Below are 22639 nucleotides of genomic sequence, written 5' to 3'. Positions count from 1 at the left end.
CACTTTCAGATTTTTCAGCATTAGTGTATAGGAATGCCAGAGGTTTCTGTGCATTAATTTTGTATCCTGCTACTTTACCAGATTCATTAAGTAGCTCTAGTAGTTTTCTGGTAGCATGTTTAGGATTCTCTATCTACAGTATCACGTTATCTGCAAACAGTGACAGCTTTATTTCTTCTTTTCCAATTTGGATTCCTTTTATTTCCTTTTCTTCTCTGATTGCTGTGGCTGAAACTTCCAAAAGTATGTTGAATAAGAGTGGTGAGAGTGGGCAACTTTGTCTTGTTCCTGATCTTAGTGGAAATGGTTTCAGTTTTTCACCATTGAGGATGATGTTGGCTGTGGGTTTCTCATATATAGCCTTTATTATGTTGAGGAAAATTCCCTCTATGCCGACTTTCTGCACAGTTATTATCATAAATGGGTGCTGAATTTTGTCGAAAGCTTTGTCCGCATCTATTGAGATGATCATATGGTTTTTCTCCTTCAATTTGTTAATATGGTGTATCACATTGATTGATTTGCGTATTTTGAAAAATCCTTGCATTCCTGGAATAAACCCCACTTCATTATGGTGTATGATCCTTTTAATGTGCTGTTGGATTCTGTTTGCTAGTGTTTTGTTGAGGATTTTTGCATCTGTGTTCATCGGTGATATTGGCCTGTAGTTTTCTTTCTTTGTGACATCCTTGTCTGGTTTTGGTATCAGGGTGATGGTGGCCTCGTAGAATGAGTTTGGGAGTGTTCCTCCCTCTGCTATATTTTGGGAGAGTTTGGAAGGATAGGTGTTAGCTCTTTTCTAAATGTTTGATAGAAATCACCTGTGAAGCCATCTGGTCCTGTGATTTTGTTTGTTGGAAGATTTTTTTTTTTTTTTTTTTTTTTTTTTTTTGCGGTACGCGGGCCTCTTACTGCTGTGGTCTCTCCAGACGCACAGGCTCAGCAGCCATGGCTCACGGACCCAGCCGCTCCGCGGCATGTGGGATCTTCCTGGACCGGGGCACGAACCCATGTCCCCTGCATTAGCAGGCAGACTCTCAATCACTGCGCCACCAGGGAAGCCCCTGTTGGAAGATTTTTAATCACAGTTTCAATTTCAGTGCTTGTGATTGGTCTGTTCATATTTTCTATTTCTTCCTGATTCAGTCTTGGCAGGTTGTGCATTTCTAAAGATTTGTCCATTTCTACCAGGCTGTCCATTTTATTGGCATAGATTGCTTGTAGTAATCTCTCATGATCTTTTGTATTTCTGCAGTGTCAGTTGTTACTTCTTTTTCATTTCTAATTGTATTGATTTGAGTCTTCTCCCTTTTTTTCTTGATGAGTCTGGCTAATGGTCTATCAATTTTGTTTATCTTCTCAGAGAACCAGCTTTTAGTTTTATTGATCTTTGCTATCGGTTCCTTCATTTCTTTTTCATTTGTTTCTGATCTGATTTTTATGATTTCTTTCCTTCTGCTAACTTTGGGTTTTTTTTGTTCTTTCTCTAATTGCTTTAGGTGCAAGTTTAGGTTGTTTATTTGAGGTGTTTCCTGTTTCTTAAAGTAGGATTGTATTGCTATAAAGTTCCCTCTTAGAACTGCTTTTGCTGCATCCCATAGGTTTTGGGTCGTCGTGTCTCCATAGTCATTTGTTTCTAGGTATTTTTTGATTTCCTCTTTGATTTCTTCAGTGATGACTTTGTTATTAAGTAGTCTATTGTTTAGCCTCCATGTGTTTGTATTTTTTACAGATCTTTTTCTGTAATTGAAATCTAGTCTCATAGCATTGTAGTTGGAAAAGATAGTTGACACAATTTCAATTTTCTTAAATTTACCAAGGCTAGATTTTTGACCCAAGATATGATCTATCCTGGAGAATGTTCCATGAGCACTTGAGAAAAATGTGTATTCTGTTGTTTTTGGTTGGAATGTCCTATAAATATCAATTAAGTCCATCTTGTTTAATGTGTCATTTAAAGCTTGTGTTTCGTTAATTATTTTCATTTTGGATGATCTGTCCATTGGTGAAAGTGGGGTGTTAACGTCCCCTGCTGTGAATGTGTTACTGTCGATTTCCCCTTTTATGTCTGTTAGTATTTGCCTTATGTATTGATGTGTTCCTATGGTGGGTGCATAAATATTTACAATTCTTATATCTTTTTCTTGGATCAATCTCTTGTTTATTATGTAGTGTCCTTCTTTGTCTCTTGTACTAGTCTTTATTTTAAAGTCTATTTTGTCTGATATGAGAATTGCTACTCCAGCTTACTTTTGGTTTCCATTTGCATGGAATATCTTTTTCCATCCCCTTACTTTCAGTCTGTATATGTCTGTAGGTCTGAAGTGGGTCTCTTGTAGACAGCAAATATATGGGTCTTGTTTTTGTATCCATTCAGCCTATCTGTGTCTTTTGGTGGGAGCATTTAGTCCTTTTACATTTATGGTTATTATTGATATGTATGTTCCTATTCCCATTTTCTTAATTGTTTTGCCTTCATTACTGTAGGTCTTTTTCTTCTCTTGTGTTTCTCTCCTATAGAAATTCCTTTAGCATTTGTTGTAAAGCTGGTTTGGTGGTGCTGAACTCTCTCAGTTTTGGTTGTCTGTAAAGGCTTTAATTTCTCCATGAAATCTTAATGAGATCCTTGCTGGGTAGAGTAATCTTGGTTGCAGGTTTTTCTCCTTCATCAATTTAAATATGTCCTGCGAGTCCCTTTTGGCTTGCAGAGTTTCTGCTGAAAGATCAGCTGTTAACCTTATGGGTATTCCCTTGTGTGTTATTTGTTGTTTTTCCCTTGCTGCTTTTAATATGTTTTCTTTGTATTTAATTTTTGATAGTTTGATTAATATGTGTCTTGGCGTATTTCTCCTTGGATTTATCCTGTATGGGACTCTCTGTGCTTCCTGGACTTGATTAACTATTTCCTTTCCCATATTAGGGAAGGTTTCAACTATAATCTCTTCAAATATTTTCTCAGTCCCTTTGTTTTTCTCTTCTTCTTTTGGAACCCTTATAATTTGAATGTTTTCTGGGTTTAATGTTGTCCCAGAGGTCTCTGAGACTGTCCTCAGTTCTTTGCAGTCTTTTTTGTTTATTCTGCTCTGCAGTAGTTCTTTCCACTATTTTATCTTCCAGGTCACTTATCTGTTCTTCTGCCTCAGTTATTCTGCTATTGATCCCATCTAGAGTACTTTTAATTTCATTTATTGTGTTGTTTATTGTTGTTTGTTTCATCTTTAGTTCTTCTAGGTCCTTGTTAAATGTTTCTTGCATTTTGTCTATTCTGTTTCCAAGATTTTGAATCATCTTTACTATCATTATTTTGAATTCTTTTTCAGGCAGACTGCCTATTTCCTCTTCATTTGTTAGGCCTGATGGGTTTTTATCTTGCTCCTTCATCTGCTGTGTATTTTTCTGTCTTCTCATTTTGCTTATCTTACTGTGTTTGGGGTCTCCTTTTTGCAGGTTGCAGGTTTGTAGTTCCCGTTGTTTTTGATGTCTGTCTCCAGTGGCTAAGGTTGTTTCAGTAGATTGGGTAGGCTTCCTGGTGTAGGGGACTAGTGCCTGTGTTCTGGTGGATGAGGCTGGATCTTGTCTTTCTGGTGGGCAGGTCCACGTCTGGTGGTGTGTTTTGGGGTGTCTGTGGACTTATTATGATTTTAGGCAGCCTCTCTGCTAATGGGTGGGGTTGTGTTCCTGTCTTGCTAGTTGTTTGGCGTAGGGTGTCCAGCACTGTAGCTTGCTGGTCATTGAGTGAAGCTGGGTGCTGGTGTTGAGATGGAGATCTCTGGGAGATTTTTGCCGCTTGATATTATGTGGAGCTGGGAGGTCTCTTGTGGACCAGCCTCCTGAAGTTGGCTCACCCACCTCAGAGGCACAGCACTGACTCCCAGCTGCAGTACCAAGAGCCTTTCATCCACACGGCTCAGAATAAAAGGGAGAAAAAGGAGAGAGGGAGAGAGACAGGAAGAAAGGATGGAGGGAGGGAAGGAGGAGGGAAGGAGGGAAGAAAGGAAAGAAAGAAAGAAAGGAAGAAGATAAAGTAAGATAAAATAAAGTTATTAAGATAAAAAATATATTTTAAGAAAAAAAAAATTTTTAAAGAAAAAAAGAAAAACGGATAGAACCCTAGGACAAATGGTAGAAGCAAAGCTATACAGACAAAATCTCACACAGAAGCATATACATACACACTCACAAAAAGAGGAAAAGGGGAAAAAATCTTAAATCTTGCTCTCAAAGTCAACCTCCTCAATTTGGGATGATTCATTGTCTATTCATGTATTCCACAGATGCAGGGTACATCAAGTTGATTGTGCAGCTTTAATCTGCTGCTTCTAAGGCTGCTGGGAGAGATTTCCCTTTCTCTTCTTTGTTCTCTCAGCTCCCAGGGCTCAGTTTTGGATTTGGCCCCGCCTCTGCATGTAGGTCACCGGAGGGCGTCTGTTCTTTGCTCAGACATGATGGGGTTAAAGGAGCAGCCTCTTCCGGGACTCTGGCTCACTCAGGCCGGGGCGAGGGAGGGGTACGGAGTGCGGGGCGAGCCTGTGGCGGCCGAGGCCAGAGTGATGTTGCACCAGCCTGAGGCGGCCGTGCGTCCTGGGGAAGTTGTCCCTGGATCCCGGGACCCTCGCAGTGGTGGGCTGCACAGGCTCCCCTGAAGAGGGGTGTGGACAGTGACCTGTGCTCACACACAGGCTTCTTCGTGGCGGTAGCAGCAGCCTTAGCGTCTTATGCCCGTCTCTGGGGTTCACACTGTTAGTCGCGGCTCATGCCCATCTCTGGAGCTCCTTTAAGCAGCGCTCTTAATCCCCTCTCCTTGCGCACCAGGAAACAAAGAGGGAAGGAAAAGTCTCTTGCCTCTTTGGCATGTCCAGACTTTTTCCCGGACTCCTGCCCGGCTAGCCGTGGTGCACTAACCCCCTGCAGACTGTGTTCACACTGCCAACCCCAGTCCTCTCCCTGTGCTGCGACTGAAGACCAAGCCTCAGCTCCCAGTCCCGCCCACCCCAGCGTGTGAGCAGACAAGCCTCTCAGGCTGGCGAGTGCCAGTCAGCACTGATCCTCTGTGCGGGAATCTTTCTGCTTTGCCCTCCGCACCCCGGTTGCTGTGCTCTCCTCTGCAGCTCTGAAGCTTTCCTCCTCCACCACCCGCAGTCTCCGACTAAGAAGGGGCTTCATAGTGTGTGGAAACCTTTCCTCCTTCACAGCTTTCTCCCACTGGTGCAGGTCCCGTCCCGATCCTTTTGTCTCTGTTTATTCTTTTGCCCTACCCAGGTACGTGGGGGGTTTCTTGCCTTTTGGGAGGTCTGAGGTCTTCTGCCAGCGTTCAGTAGGTGTTTTGTAGGAGTTGTTCCACGTGTAGATGTATTTCTGGTGTATCTGTGGGGAGATAGGTGATCTCCATGGCTTATTCTTCCGCCATCATCCCCTGGTTCCCTTGGGTGCATATATATTTATAATTGTTATATCTTCTTCTTGGATTGATCCCATGATCATTTTGTAGTGTCCTTCCTTGTCTCTTGTAATATTCTTTACTTTAAAATCCATTTTATCTGATATGAGTATTGCTACTCCAGCTTTCTTTTGATTCCTGTTTACATGGAATATCTTTTTCCATCCCTTTGCTTTCAGTCTGTACATGTCCCTAGGTCTGAAGTGGGTCTCTTTTGGACAGCATATATATGGGTCTTTTTTTGGTATCCATTCAGCAAGCCTGTGTCTTTTAGTTGGAGCATTTAATCCATTCATATTTAAGGTCATTATTGATATGTATGTTCCTGTTACCATATTCTTAATTGTTTCAAGTTTGTTTTTGTAGGTGTTTTTCTTCTCTTGTGTTTCCCACTTAGAGAAGTTCCTTCAGCATTTGTTGTAAAGCTGGTTTGATGGTGCTGAATTGTCTTAGCTTTTGCGTGTCTTTAAAACTTTTGATTTCTCCATCAAATCTGAAGGAGATCTTTTCCGGGTAGAGTAATCTCAGTTGTCGGTTCTTCCCTTTCATCACTTTAAATATATTGTGCCACTCCCTTCTGGCTTGTAGAGTTTCTGGTGAGAAATCAGCTGTTAACCTTACGGAAGTTCCCTAATAAGTTATTTGTCATTTTTCCCTTGTTGCTTTTAATAGTTTTGGTTTGTCTTTAATTTTTGTCAATTTGATAACTATGTGTCTTGGTCTTTTCTCCTTGAGCTTATCCTGCCTGTGACTCTCTGCACTTCCTGGACTTGGGTGGCTATTTCCTTTCCCATGTTAGGGAAGTTTTCAACTATAATCTCTTCAAATATTTTCTCAGGTCCTCTCTCTCTCTCTTCTCCTTCTGGGACTCCTATGATGTGAATGTTGGTACATTTAATGTTGTACCAGAGGTCTCTTAGGCTGTCTTCATTTCTTTTCTTTCTCTTTTCTTTATTCCCTTCTTCAGCAGTGAATCCCAGCATTCTGTCTTACAGGTCACTTATCCGTTCTTCTACCTCAGTTATTCTGCCATTGATTCCTTGTAGTTTGTTTTTCATTTCAGTTATTGTGTTGTTCATCTCTGTTTGTTCTTTAATTCTTCTAGGTGTTTGTTCTTTAATTTGTCTAGGTCTTTTTTAAACATTTCTTGCATTTTCTTGATCTTTGCCTCCATTCTTTTTCTGAGGTCCTGGATCATCTTCAGTATCTTTATTCTTGATTCTTTTTATGGAAGGTTGCCTATCTCCAGTTCATTTAGTTGTTTTTCTGAGGTTTTATCTTGTTCCTTCATCTGGTACGTATTCCTCTGCCTTTTCATTTTGTCCATCTTTCTGTGAATGTGGTTTTCATTCCATTAGCTACAGGACTGTAGTTCTTGCTTCTGCTGCCTGCCCTCTGGTGGATGAGGCTATCTAAGAGGCTTGAGTAAGCTTCCTGGTGGGAGGGACTGGTGGTGGGTAGAGCTGGGTGTTGCTCTTGCGGGAAGAGCTCATTAAAAGTTTAATCTCCTTGTCTGCTGATGGGTGGGGCTGAATTCCCTCCCTGTTGGTTGTTTGGCCTACCGTGACCCAGCACTGGACCCTACAGGCTCTTTGGTGTGGCTAATGGCGGATTCCAGGAGGGCTTATGCCAAGCAGTACTTCCCAGAACTTCTGATGCCAGTGTCCTTGTTCCTGTGGTGAGCCACAGCCATCCCCCGCCTCTTCAGGAGACCCTCTAACACTAGCTGGTAGGTCCGGTTCAGTCTCCTGTGGGGTCACTGTTCCTTCCCCAGTGTCCTGTCCTGATATGCACACTACTTTTTGTGTGCCCTCCAATAGTGGAGTCTTTGTTTCCCCCAGTCCTGTTGAAGTCCTGCAATCAAATCCCACCAGCCTTCAAAGTCTAATTCTCTGGGAATTCCTCCCCCCGTTGCCAGACCCCCAAGTTGGGAAGCCTGACGTGGGCCTCAGAACCTTCACTGCTGTGGGTGGACTTCTGTGGTATAATTGTTCTCCAGTTTTGTGTGTCACCCACCCAGCAGTTGTGGGATTTGATTTTATTGTGATTGCGACCCTCCTACCATCTCATTTTGGCTTCTCCTTTGTCTTTGGAAGTGGAGTGTCTTTTTTGGTGAGTTCCAGTGTCTTCCTGCTGATGATTGCTCAGCAGTTAGTTGTGATTCCTGTGCTCTTTCAAGAGGGAGTGAGCACACGTCCTTCTACTCCGCCATCTTGAACCAATCATCCACAAAACTTCTTTTAATGTTAAAATTACAAAGAATTTTCTTTTATGAATTTATAGAAATTTATAGAATTTATAGAAATTCCAGAGCTTCTAGAGAAGAGTCTCTAATATTTATACATTTGTTTTCATTGAAATGTAAATAATTATAAATAATTGTATCTGGGAATTACTATTAACTGCTAAAATTAAGTCTCTGAGAAATTCCCAAAAGAACTTAGGCTTTAGCTTTTACAAAGAAGGTCTTAAAACCACTGTTCCGAAGAAAAATTTCCCCTGCTAGACCACTGTTACTCACTTTCCTTGCTCATTCAAAGTTCAGTTTTGTAGTCACTCAGCAATGAACCATTTTAATTTGGTCACATTGTCTAAACATATAAAGATGCCAGACAAAGGAATAAATATTTGTTTGTATCTAAATAGTTTCAGATAAGTGAATTATGGTTTTATTTATTTAACTTGTTAAAGTTAATAATTGGCAATGTATTCATTGTTTTTCTAAAATTGTATTCAAATTTCACATACCTGTCTTTTCACAAAAGGGACTTCAGTTTGAAGTTAAACTACATGCATTAAAACTATAATTAAACCCCAAACCTCACTTTGACAAATAATCATCCTATTAAAATAATGACACATTTGCTATTTCTTCTCCATTTCTGGTAAAAAATTAGTCAGGAAACAGAAAAAATATATATAATACATAGAATGACTTTCTTTAAAAAAAATCACTCTCTAAGAAGTGCACAAAAAGTGGGGCTTTGGAAATTTTTCCTCTAAGAATCCAGCTACATTAAAAATAATGGTGTATATTATTATATCATTTCTTGTCAAAGACTTTCTGATGCGATTCCTGTATTACAATTTCAACTGATAACCTGGGACCTGGAAAGAATAAGTATTTTATCATTACTCAGTCACTTTTAGTTTCTTCTACTTTGCTTTCAAAAAAAAGAGGCAGTGAAATTTTAAAGCCATCTCACATGTAGTGGCAAAGAGCAAAATTGCAGAATATTGATGCACACAGAAACAGACATAACAAATTTCAAGGAGCTTTTGATGACAGAAGCAAGTAGTCCTGTAGTCAACATAAATTGGCGGTGAAAGGTTGAGATCTTTGATCATGATCACAAAGGAAAACCTAGAATAAATGTGACAGAATAGAAAATATCTGAGGCACTTTACAGGACTCTATTCCTCTGTAATGTTGGAAGATGCTCAAATCAGAGTCTGAATCCTTGATTTCATTCTCTGGTTACCTTTAACTTCCTCGAGTCCTCTATGGATGTAACAAAGCACTTAGGTGAACAGTCCTGCCACCAGATTTTCTGCATGTTGCCTGTTTACATCACTCTGTCATTAAATCTTTAATCTCCAGGAATAAGCTAATTTGCTGCTGCTACTAGCTCGTATTTGCCATCTTTACCTCTTGAGGAATGAAAATCAGGAGGAGAATTGCCAGGGTCTCCCTAAAAAAGTCTCCATATCTGCCATTCTTTCCCAGGATATAAGAAGTGACTGTCTTGAATGTGATATGCTTATCATAGCAAGTTTGTTGAAATGATTCTGAATAACTGGGACACTCCCCATGTCATCATAGCACCTATGTATAGAAAAAAGTAAACAGGAATTTCTGAATGCTTGCTTTCCCCAACAAATTGATTTGATATCTACTCTAATAGCTGGAGACCGTGGTGGCCCCAGATCCTTAATAGAAAATCTGAGGCCCAGCAGATATCCTCAAGTCCTATGGAATCTGGCCTTCTTAACTTCCAATTGATTTTTTTTTAATCATTGATTTTTTTGCTCTCTTTTAGTTGTATTATGCTCTTTCCCTATACTTTTAGTGTTCATCCTAGAAATTACAAAATGTATCATTGACTTATCAATGTCTAATATTAATGGATAATTTTACTCTCTTCCTGGGTAATACAAGCTGCTTAGAACACTTAACTTCATTTACATAGTTCCTTATGTACATATTATTATTTTTTACTGGATCAGTGTTTATTGAGATTTACTCACATTTACAACTTTCTTTTCTTTTTATTCTTTTTGTATTTTTGAGCCCTTGATTTCCAGCCATCATTTCCCTTTTCTCTGGAAGAAGTCAGTAAGAATTTAACAACATATTGGACAAAGAGACAATTAGTGAACTGAAAACATACTTTGCAGATTCCTTTGGATGCAGGTTTCCTAATGGTGAACTCTTTCAATTCTTTATTCATCTGAAAATGATTTTATTTTTGCTAGTTACAAATCCTAGGTTAGCAGTTTCTTTCTGACTTGCATTGATGCTGTTCAAAAGTCACCTGTCAGTCTACTGTTATTCTCATGAAGGCGAGTTGCTCTGGCTGCACTGAAGATCTTTTTGCTTTTATCCAGTTTCACTATGATCTGTTTAGGTATGGCTTTCCTTTTATTTATTTTGTTTGGGATTTATTTGGATTCCTAAGTTGGAAGACATATTTTTCATGAGTTTTGGAAATTTCTAGGCTAAAATCTCCACAAAAATGACCAGTGTCCATTCTTATTCTTCTGGATGCCAGAACTTAAGGATTTCTCATGGAATTCTAAGTCTTTTACATTCTCTTCCATGTTTTCCATCTTTTTCTTGTATGCTGTATGCTGGGGAGTGTCTTCTGACCTGTTTTCAGTTCACTAACTCTCTCTTCCACTGTCCAATATATTGTTAAATTCCATTGAATTCTTAATTTTTATTTATTTATATATTTTTTTGCGGTACGCAGGCCTCTCACTGTTGTGGCCTCTCCCATTGCGGAGCACAGGCTCCGCGGCCATGGCTCATGGGCCCAGCCGCTCCGCGGCATGTGGGATCTTCCTGGACCAGGGCACGAACCCGTGTCCCCTGCATTGGCAGGCGGGCTCTCAACAACTGCACCACCAGGGAAGCCCTGAATTCTTAATTTTTTAAATGGATTTTTCCATTGTAGAATTTCAATTTGTTTCTTTTTTAAAACTGCGAAGTCACTTTTTATAGTTGTTAGTTCCTTCCCTGCTGAAATTTTCACAGCTTATTTTTCTTCTCCTTGAAAACGTTAAACATAGTTTTACTGTATATGATAATGCCTGACTATTTTGGTTATTTTTATCACTGTTGGTTCTTGCTCATTGTATCTTTTCTCTTCATGCTTTGGTGTATGCTTTGGGCATTGTGTTTAAAAAAGTATTTGTTGAAATAATTTGAGACTTAGGATGATATTCTCTTCCTCGAAAGAGGGGTACCGACAACCTAGAGTGTTCTCAGTCAGTCTCACAGCCTGAGATTTCATGGGCTATTGATATTTTAAAAAGAAGTGAGTCTACCGTCTGCACAAGGTTGAGTTGTTTCTGTTTTATCACTATTCTCAGGGTGTAGCCCTTTGGGGGCCCCAATTCCCAGTATTGGGTGAGCCCTGAACTCTGACTTTTCCCCTTAGCTCTAAGAGGCTATCAAAGCACATATCAGCTACCTCTTTCAGGTCAGCCAGTGATCACAGGGCAAACCTTTTCCCAAGTGTTGGATTTTTGTCCTGTAATTCCTTATTGTCTTGATATATCTTTGATGCTTTTAAGAAGATTTTAAAATAATATATTTAATCAAGCTTTTGTGGTTTTTTTTTTCCCAGAGTGTGGTTATATTTGGTTAAACTACTCAGTCTTTCATTACCTAAAGCAGAAATCTCCTCATACCTTTCATTCCATATTCTTGGTTTCCCTTTCCCTTTCTTTCTTCCTCCCTCCCTCTCTCCCACTCTCCCTCTCTCTCTTCCTCCTTCCTTCCTTCCTTCCTCTTTTAAAATATGGCTGGAGTACTTTTTTCAAAAGAGTACATGGCAGGTAAACCTTCAGAATTCTTGCATGTCATTGTTTTGCTTTCATATTTGATTAGTAGTTTGATTATGTATAGAATTGTTGATATAAAGTCATTTTTTAAAGAATTTTACATGCTTTATTTCACTATTTTCAGCACTTATTCTTGCTAATGAGACTAATACAATGCCGTCCTGTTTCTGCTTCCTTTCTATCTATAGGAAGTCTCCTTTTTCTTGGGAAAGTAGCACTAGAAAAGTCCTCTTAATATAAATCTATTTAAATTGGATTGTTTGGGGGGGTACCATTTTCTGCTAAAAATAGGTGGTAGAATGATATGATATCTTCCAAGTTCATATTTCACTTTCCTGCACAATCATAAAGATAGTAATTTCAGCAAAAATATTTCAAGACTTCCCTACAAGGGCCTGTCTTAAATTCTTTGATTTTTAAATGAATCTCCCTTGATAACCCTTTCTTATTTACCATTCTCCTGGTTGGTTTTCTCCTCATCCATCCTAAACTGATCTAACTCTGCTAAAATTCTCATTTAGCAGTAGCTTTGTTGGTGACTCAAGTCACCAACACTTTTATCAACCCTATGAAACCTAATATCTTTTCAAGGTTTGCAATTTTACTTTAAAGTCAATTTATGCTATATATTTATTATTATACATTTATTAAATATTTATGGCTTACATATTTTAATCATATATTTATTAAAAATTCAATGAAATTGACCAAAATAGACTCTGATGTGATTGGTGAGGACAGATGTCAGTGTGATATGGGATGAGTATTTGAATCAGGACTAATTTTACAAGTGGCCAGTCAATTAATGAATATTTTTGAGCCATGACTGCTTCCCTATGCAATCTCATGGCTGTAAGAACTCAGATAATGAATACATCAAACAATAGGGAACTTCCATAGCTCTTTTCTGGAAGTTTCTGGCATATCCTCTTTATCTTCGGTATGTTATGAAATTTCATGGTGATATTTCTAGGTTTTGATCTTTCTCTTCATTCTGCTCAGCATTCACTTTTTTCAGAGTGAAGCCAGGTCTCTTCAGTGCTGGAACATTTACTTCTTTGCTTTTGTTTCATCTGACAGTATGATTCGTCTACTTGCCATTTTCTAAAGATTTTAATAAATCTCTGGTCTGCTGATGGCTCTCTTTCCCCTTTTTAGTGCTGCTCTGTGCTTGCTAGCTTCTGTATTTCTTGATTGTAATTTTTACAGGCATTTTTGAGGAAGAGAAGGTAAGTATCTATGTAAATAGTCTATTACGTAGAACTGGAAGCATCAGGATTATTTATGTTAGATACAGAGTGCTTTATTGAATGGAAATCTCATTCTCCATATCTATATCTATATCTATATCTATATCTACATCTACATAGATACCCCCATACCAAATCCCTATTACTGGATATTTAGGTTGTTTATAATTCCTTAAAATTATTTTAAAAATGCTTCCCGTTAATTTTTGAGATTTCTGATTTTAAAATCTCCCTTTTCTCTGGATGCACATAAAAATTTCTACAAACAAAATATTATTTTAACTAGAATAAATTTATGTTCTATATCAAACAAATATTCCATTCTTTCTGAATGAGATAACCATTTGAGCACTATTTAGAAGAGACTGTCTTCTTTGGGGCCAAATAAGAAGATTGCACGTGAAGGGCTTTTGACAGCCAACCTGAAGAGGCATGAATACTCAGAGGCCTCTGTTTTCCAATACAGTGCAAACTCAGCCTAAAGGAGAGAATGGTGTAACTGCTGACACTGAGAGGCTTACATGCTAAAGGCAACCAAGTTTTCCCTTTTCCTTAGGGTTTGGCAGTCATCCTCAGGAACAGTTGAAAAGGGAGCAAAGAGAGACATTCTGTATTAGGGCGAGTTGAAACCAAATGTCAGTAATAGGGGTTTGGGGCTGCCTATTAGGAAAGAGACATATTTTAAGATATTATGTATGGATAAAATAAATGTTTTGAATATAAGCCCCAAATGAGTTATACTAAACAATCTAACATTGGTTCAGTTTCTGAAGTTTTCCATCACTGATTTGCACAACAGAAAAATGAGCCTGAAAGTATATGTTGTTCTAATGATAAGGTCTTGTTGGTGTTAATGACTAAGCTGCTGAAATATTTATTAATGGAGTGACCTTCAGAGCTCAGATATTTTAAAAATAGCACCAGGGCCTATAGAAGGGCTTCTCAATGTGATGTGGAACATTAATCCATAGCATCTGTTCTTTAATTGCTCCACTGCTCCAAATTAATCAGAAGAGTGAATGTACTGAACTTTAAGTTGTAGCTGAGCTCTTTCTCCCAGGAGGAGCTGTAGATGGTGTGTTCCAGGACAAAGAGTGGCCAAGATTTATTCCTTTGTGTCCACAGATAGTCAAAACTTAAAAATGGTATATAAAGAAGGTTTTGTTAAAAGGTCAAAATTACTATCACTCTAAATTAGTAATTAAAATTATTGAAATTGAGCACAACTCCAGCTTTAATTTTAATTTTTTCTTCAACTTTATTTATTAATAGCTCATGGTTCTCCTGACCAATGGCAGATAATTCTGCTTATCTGTTAAGAGGTACCCCTTTTGAAGTCTAGTGTCTTATCCTGGAACCAGTGCTATGATTCCCAGAGATGTTCTAACTGTGAGCTGACTCAGGAGTGGAAAGATCTCTAAAGCTACTCTCAGTCAGCTGGCATGAGGTGCAGTGTAAGAAGCTTGGGCTAGGAGTCAAAAGTTCTACATCTAATCTTGGCTTAGCCACATTCCATCTCATCTGAAAACGGGATTAATAATGCTAGCTCTGCCTAACTACAAGATTGTGAAGAATAAATAGGACTATGCATATAAACTGTGTGAAAGCAAGATATTAATATTTTAATATACACTGGGGAATTTCTGGGATCCCACTTGGAGAAAGAGGAAGAAAATGTCTTTTCGTCCTCTCCTCTGTTGATAAGTTCCTGGGTGTATTAGTTGGTTGAGGATGCTATAACAAAGTACTATAGACTGAATGGCATAAACAGCAGAAATTTATTTTCTCACAGTTCTGGATGCAAGAAGTCCAAGATCAAGGTTCTGGCAATTCAGTTTCTGGTGTGATCTCTCTTTCTCACTTGCAAATGGCCGCCTTCTCGTTATGTCTTCATGTCGCCTTTCATTTTCCATGCTTTTTAGTGTCTCTTCTTAGAAGGACACTAATCCTATCAGATCAAGGCCTCACCCTTATGACCTCATTTAACCTTAATTACTTTACTCCAAATACAGCTACACTAGTGGTTTGGGCTTCAACATATGAATTTAGGGGCAGAGGGACACAAACATTCAGTCTATAACTTTAGGAAAGATTGTATTGATCCAGAACCTATAGAGCCCTCAGCCATGGACTCATAAATGTCACTGGCTCAGCTGAGCCGTCAACAGAGAACAAATGACCATGTGCTACAGATTTGTTTTCCAGAACCTCTCAATTAGATTGTTCGTGAAGACTCTTCCATTCTTGGCTAATGCTTGAAAAAAGAACAGAATACTTAAATTTTGAGTTACCACTGCCAAATATTTTCATACAACTTTGGATGTTGTCAAAGCCTTTTGAGAAATATTGGATTCAGAACATCTGTACTAGAGTCATTGCACTTAATTGTTTTTATTGTTCCATTGCAAATTTCTTAAATAAGATCAATTACCTACTTTATGTTTGTGGAACCTATGCTCTAAGGACAGAGAAGAAAATGATTCAATTTTAATTTTAATCAAAATAAGGCAGTTACTCTATGTCAGCCATGAAAACACTAGAGAAAGATTTATTCTTTAAAAGTAAAAGGATAAAGGAGGAAATACTGTAAACAATGCATTTTTGGAAAGATGCATGTTTTTAGCCCAGTTAGCTCCATTTGGCATTTATGCCGATATCTTGCATGCTTTAGGATCTTGGAGTGGGGCAGGTGCTGTGCTTGAAGAGGCAGTGGACCTGTGTCCTGTCCTAGGGTAAGGGTGCAGCTAACAGGGAGCTCATTCTGAGAAGGTGGAGTCCCTAGGAAGACAGTGGTTCCAGGAGTGTGGGGTATTTATGAATCACGGGTGTTTACTTCTGAGAAGTCTTCCAACAGGCACTGGCATCCTCATGCTTGGCTTAAATTCAGAGTGGGTCCTTGTCTTTGGGAGGAGGATTGTCCTGGGTGAACCTGTCTACTAGTCAGGTTAACAAGGTAAGGAACGGGGCAAATAGAACAATGTAGAAGCTTAGTGATCAGAACTGGGGCATAAGGTCAGGCTTGATATGAGTAACTTGCTTCTGAGATTGGGAAGGTGACAGTTTTAATTCCTCCTGGAGATGTAGAGCACGATGTCAGGAATTTGGGTTTATTCAAAGGCAGTTCTCCTGCTGCTCTCTGGCTAATTTTTAGTTTTTTGTCTTTTCTGAGCTAGGAAGATTGATGTATATTAGCCTCAAATGACAGAGCTATATTTTCTTGGAGAGACTTTTCAACAAACTTTAAATAATTTTATAGTTTTGTATAATTTTAGGTGAAAACACTGAGGACTAATGATTTACTCAGGTTCACAAAGCATTTCTAGGAGCAGAGTGAGAATTAGAAGACAAATCCATTTTCCTTAATAGAAAATATTAGAAAACAACCATATAGAGACAGTTTTTGCTGTGCTATGCATTATTCAGTCTGGTGAGCATCCTTCTTTATGTTTCTGAAACAGAATATTAAATGACACTCTGTCTAGGTTTTGGCTGAAACCTCAAAGACTGAGAACAAAACAATATTTGCTAAACATCCCCATTCAAAGTGAGGTGTTGGGGCACCTATGTTAGACATGCCAAGGATGTGGTCATGTAGCGTATGAAAGCACTGAGTGGATGAAGCACAATTGCTGGGGTCTGAGGTACCCTGCTCCCTTCCCCCATCGTGGAGGAGGATGGCCAGGTGCTTCCTGCTCACCTCAAGCTTGTGGGAGGCAGAGCTTGACAGTGGAGAACCGGGGGCCCAATGGACACATGTCTTCCTCAGGTTTCAGAGCTCTGAGGGTGAGCTGTGTTGGGGGAAGACTGCACTTCTGCAATGGCAGGGTGGTGGCATTTCCTCTGAAGACCATGCAGAGGAAGGAAACGTCAATTAGAGCCTAGAGATGGTCATACCACGTGAAGTGTCAGACACAGAAAGGCAAATATCGTATGATATCGCTTATATGTGGAATCTAAAAGAAAGGGTACATATGAATGTATTTACAAAAATGGAAGTAGAGTCACATGTAGAAAACAAACTTATGGTTACCAGGGCATGGGGGGGAATAAATTGAGAGGTTGGGATTGACATATATACACTACTGTATATAAAATAGAAGACTAATAAGAACCTGCCGTATTGCACAGAGAACTCTACTCAATACTCTGTAATGGCCAAATGGGAAAAGAATCTAAAAAAAAAAAAAAGAGTGGACAAATAAAAGGACAAGTCTTCAAAGGGGCTGCAGATCATGGTGGTGGAGGTTGGCTGTTGAAAGCATTTCGCCAAGAGTCTGTGTGGGGCGGGCCACCGAATGTTGGAGCTGAGAGAGGTTGGGGAAAGGCAGTGCAATTATAGGTACCACATCTGTCCTGGGACATGCAACGAGAGGCTTCCAGTGGGGGATTCTGAATTTCTGAGAAGTCCACAGAAGCGCCTTGTGAGTGTAAACATCCACCGAGTCTGGAGAACAGCCCTCCCCTCACTCCCAGGGGTTCTGAAGCCACAGAGTGAGAGAGAGGAGTGGAAGGCCAGGCGAGGAGTTGAAGCAGGTGGTAGCAACCATGCTTGCCTCCCTCACTGTAGGCTTCCTGAGCTGCAGCAGGCTTGAGCTGGGGACAGTTTAACTTTGAAGGATGTGCAGGGTTTGATTATTGCTCCAAATTACACTTTTCAGATACTGAAAAAGAAAGTTCTTTTGGCTAAAATTGACCTGAGGACTTTTTAATATTTGAGACTAGTCAGAAAAAAGTTATGAGATTTTACTGAGATTTCATCCTTTGGCAGAGGTGGAATAGCCAAAAGAGCAATTTAAAGGAATGTATGTGTGTGTGTGTGTGTGTGTGTGTGTGTAAATGGAGGCAGGGGGCAAAGGATAGTAGTGGTACAAATCTATTTACTTAGTTAAGTAAATGATTATACTTCTGTGGCACCCTAGATAAAATCCATCCAATACCTATCAAGCTATCTTGTTCTTATAGGTAAAATAACCTCACTGTCACTATAAAATAAGCATTCTGAGAATCAATTCGATGCCTTTTTCTCTAATATATAATACAATGTCATAAAATAGGTGCTCAATAAATATTTGTTGGACGAGCAGCTCTTTGAAGGTAGTATCACTTAGGACTTAAGAGCTTAGGTTCTGGTTTTAGAGAAATGTGGGTTCAAATCCCGGCTCCACCATTTGCTAGCTCTGTCCTTTTAGACAATTTTTGTATCTTTCTCTGTGCCTCAGATTCATGTATTTAATATAGATATAATAGTAGCTCTGCCTCACTGGTCTTTTTCAGAACTACATGAGATAATGCGATATAAGCACATGGCTTGACATGTTAGGTGCTCTCAATATGTAAATAGACATAGCTTATCAGATTTTGTAAACTGTGGCTGCATTTCAGACTTCTTCCATAAGGAACTTACACTCTGTACAGATATTATTGGTTTGAGTTAAATTTTAGCAAAACTAAATACGTTGCTTTTAAGAGCCAATTAAAATCCTTCCTTCCTCCCTCCCTCCCTCCCTTTCTTCCTTCTCCCTTCCTCTCTCTCTCCCACCTTCCCTCCCTCCCTTATTTTTCACCGTATTACCTTGGGTGAGGTATGGTGAGGCCAAAACAGATCAATAGAGAGAAGCCAGAAAGGGTTTTGTAGTTTGTTGGCCTCACAGTTCCCTGGGGAGAACACAGCACACCGTGCAGGGCCACTCGGGGAAGAACTAGGGTCAGCCACAGGGCAGAGGGAGAGAGGAGAACTGTGGGCAAGTGCCTTTATACTGCAGTTTCTGAGGGAAAGAATGGGCAAGCACGTTTAGGATTGGCTAATGTGAGCAGTGTCAGTAGACTCTGGGGCATAGGGGCTGTCCCTGGTTGTCTGGTACCTGGCCCTGGGGCAATTTAGAGCAGGTGTATAGGGGCCAAGAGTGTGAGAGCTGATATTGGAGGTGGTTCAGGGTGTGGGCTTGATTGACTGCTCAAGAAGCAGAAATGACCAGCCTCTAGCCAGGGCCTCAAAACTGGGTCAGGACAGCATTTAAAAACCTGTATCACACTATATAGAGTCAAATGTTAGCAGGTACTGAGGCTGAGGTTTTTGCTAGGTGGGAGAATTTATCCTGTGCACATTGTAAATACTGAGTGCTGCAGATGCACTCCATCGAGTCAAGGCTTGAGCAGCCTAATGCCATTATCCTCAATTCTCTTTTAATGTGTGAAAATTTCCACCCAAGGGGTGAGCAAAAGGGTTATTGTTACTTAATGTTTGCTTAGCACAGCACATTTGGGAAATGTTTCAGAATATTTTATGAATGAATTCTGAGGTACCTAGAATTTGCAAGTATGTCTAAAATATACATATTTATTGTATGTATTATAAAACCATTGAGTTTGGGTAAGCCATAGATTGGCTCATGAATATGGAGCCTTTCAGTTTTTCAAGTCAGAGTCTTCTCTCCGCTGTCCTGCTAGAATATACGTCACCAAGCAAAGGAGGCGTTGAGGAAACATGGAGAGACTATTTTATGCTGTTTTGCTTTTGTTTGTTTCTTTGTTTTGTTTTTTTTGGAAAAATGAGAGAACAAGAGGAGGTGGAGATGGGGAGTGAAAAATTCAGTAGTGTGTAGATTTGTAATATTTACCAATTACAGCAGAAAACATAAGTCCTCTTGCCTATTATTTAAAAATAGATCTCCAGGACTTCCCTGGTGGTCCAGTGGCTCCACGCTTCCAATGCAGGGGGCACGGGTTCTATCCCTGGTTGGGGAACTAAGATCCCGCATGCCGTGTGGCACAACAAAAAAAATTAAATAAAAATAGATCTCTGAATGTGTCTCCTACATTGCTATGATAAATAACAGCCACTTTAGTGTTCCGAAGAGAATCCTAGTTATTGGATTTCTATAGTGAAGCATTGTTTCAAAAGACCTTACCTTGCTTTTGAAGACTATTTGCAATCTTGATACATTTTCATATTACTGGCACTAAATTATTTTTAGTTCAACTGGCCACAGTCCGCAATAAACCTAGATTCTGTTTTGAATATACATTCTATATAAATACTTAAGTATATTCCCAGTCCAAAGATATGGTCTACGGTTTTTTACATAAACTGTAGTAAGAAGGAATTCAAATATTATAAGACCTATTTTATAACCTTCCTGTTACCAGACAGATATGTCAAACTCAGTCATATGAAAAATGTATTTCATTTCAAAACTTGAAGTCTCTGAGTAAATACTGTTACGGTATGCAAATAATTCAGATAAAATTTGTACACTTACAAATATTCTTACCTACCAAATGAAAACTTAGAATGAGCTGCAGGAATAGTTGTAATAACATATATAGTCTGTATGTTCACAGAAGACATTTTATTCTTAAGGTCTAAAACACTCAAAGAACCAAGTAGTATAAAAAGAGTACTGCCAGCAGCTCTTTCCTAGTCATTACCAATGATGTGATGACCTTGGGCAGATCTACCTCTCTGGAGGCCAATTTCCTCTTCTGAAAAAGAGGGAAATATATTAAATAATCTCTAAGGTTTCCTTTGTTATAAATTGTCATGATTCTCTTTTTATAAGTTATTTTTCATTTAGGAAAAAAGTAGGTAAAATGTATAAAATATGAATTTCATTGTATAACAGGAAATCATAAACTTTGTTGTGGCATGAACTTTTGTTTTTCAAATAAAGTGTATAGTTGGAAAAGTTCTGACATTTGTATGCATCTGTGAAATCATCACCATACATTTCCTCATGCCTTTTGTATAGTCCCTCTCTTTCTCTCCTCGTCCTTCTCCTGCCCCATATCCAGGCAACCATTGATCTGCTTTCTATTGCTATAGTTTAGTTAGAATTTTATAATAAATGAGATCATATAGTATGTGCACCTTTTTTTGGTCTGGCAATTCTGTTACTCAGCATAATTATTTTCAGATTCAGTTGTATTTTTGCATGTGTCAGTAGTTTAATTATTTATATTGCTGAATATTATTACATTGTAAAAATGTCACAGTTTATTCACCTTGTTGATAGATACCTGCAGTTTCCAGTTTTTATCTGTAACAAGCTGCTATGCATATTCCTGCATGTCTTTGTATGGACATATGCTTTCTCCTAGGTGGGAGACGGGAATGGGTAGCTCATATGGCAGATGTCTATTAAGAAACCACAAAACCCTTTTCCAAAGTGATTGTACCATTTTACATCCCCACCAGTAGTGATGAGAGTTCCAGTTCTTCCACATCCTCACCAACAACTGGTATGGTCAGTTGTTTACATTTTAGCCGTCCTAGTGAATGTGAGGTGTTATCACATGGTGGTTTTAATTTGCATTTCCCTATTGATATGTGATATTGAATATCTTTTCATGTGCTTATTTGGCCTCTGTATATCGTCTTTCTTGAAGTGTCTGTTCAGATTTTTTTTCCTATTTTTAATTGGATTGTTTGGTCTCTTATTGAGTTTTGAGAATACATGATTCTTTACATACTGTGGATGTTGTTACTTTTAAGACTTTTTAGTTGTGACCACAGCTGTGCTCAGTCTAGGGCTAATTATCACCCAATATTGAGGTAAGACCCTTCTATGTTCTCTACCAAATGCCCTGTGAATCATAAGGTTCCCCAGTCTGGTTGGTGGGAACAGGCCCTAGTCCCAGACCTGTGTGGAAACCAGGCATTGTTACTTCTAATTTTTTGGAGTAGTTCTTTCTGTGGCCTTGAGTACTTTCCTTAAGAACATGCGTTGACCAGTATCAGCTGAACACTTGGGAGGAACTATCTACATTTCTCTGGAGTTCCCTTTCTATGCAGTTTTCTCCTCTCTGGTGCTCTATCCTGAGATTTCTAGCTTCTTTGATCCTCTCAACTCAGGGAGTCTGCTGGCACCCCTTGATTTTCCCCTCCCTGCTGCACTGTTGGAAACTCAAGACAGTAAACTGGTGCAATTTGTGAGTTCTCCTTGTTTGTTTCCTGTCTCTTAGGGATCACTGTCCTTTGTTATCTGACATCCAGTGCCTCAAAAATGTTTTGTTTTTTTAACACGTTTTTGTTTTCTTTTCTTTCTTCTTGTCTTTTTCTTTTTTTTTTTTTGCTACTCCAAGCAGGAGGGTGAATTTGGTCCCTTTCACTACATTTTGGCCTGGAGTGATTTTTCGTTGTTTTTTTTCTTTGAAGTTTGTGTATATATATATATATTTTAGTAGCAACCAATATTTATTAAGCACTCACTCATATCAACAATTGTCCTGAGAATGTGAAGTTTGCTTAAACTCTTAAGGTGAGCCACTGGCCATGCTCGCAATCTCACTATCAACATTTTGGTGTATATTCCTCCAGTTGTCTCTCTCTCTGTTTGTATTTTTCTTAAACAGGTTTATTGAAATATAATTCACATACTATATAATTAACCAATTTAAATCATACAGTTCAATTTAAATCATACAGTTCAATGATTTTAAGTATAGTCACAGATATGTGCAACCATCACCACAATTAATTTTAGAATATTTTTATCACTGTAACAAGAAACTATTTATCACCCTTTCATCCCCTACTTCCCTTACAGCCTAGTGCCCTGGCACTAAGCAACCACTAATCCACTTTCTGTCTCTATAGATTTACCTATTCCGGACATTTTTTTTTTTTCTCTTTTGGCCTTGCTGTGCAGCATGTGGGATCTTGTTTCCCTGACCAGGGATCGAACCCGTGCCTGCTGCATTGGAAGCACAGAGTCTTAACCACTGGACCACCAGGGAAGTCCCTGGACGTTTTATATAAGTAGAATCATATAATATTTAAGCTTTTGTGACTGACTTCTTTCACTTAGCATAATGTTTTTAAGGTTCATGCATGTTCTTGCATGTATCAGTACTTCATTCTTTTTTTTATAGCCAAATAATATTC

This window comes from Phocoena sinus, chromosome 2 (genome assembly GCF_008692025.1).
Source record: "Phocoena sinus isolate mPhoSin1 chromosome 2, mPhoSin1.pri, whole genome shotgun sequence".
NCBI classification, from domain to species: Eukaryota; Metazoa; Chordata; class Mammalia; order Artiodactyla; family Phocoenidae; genus Phocoena; species Phocoena sinus.
Note: the sequence above shows the minus strand (reverse complement) of the source record.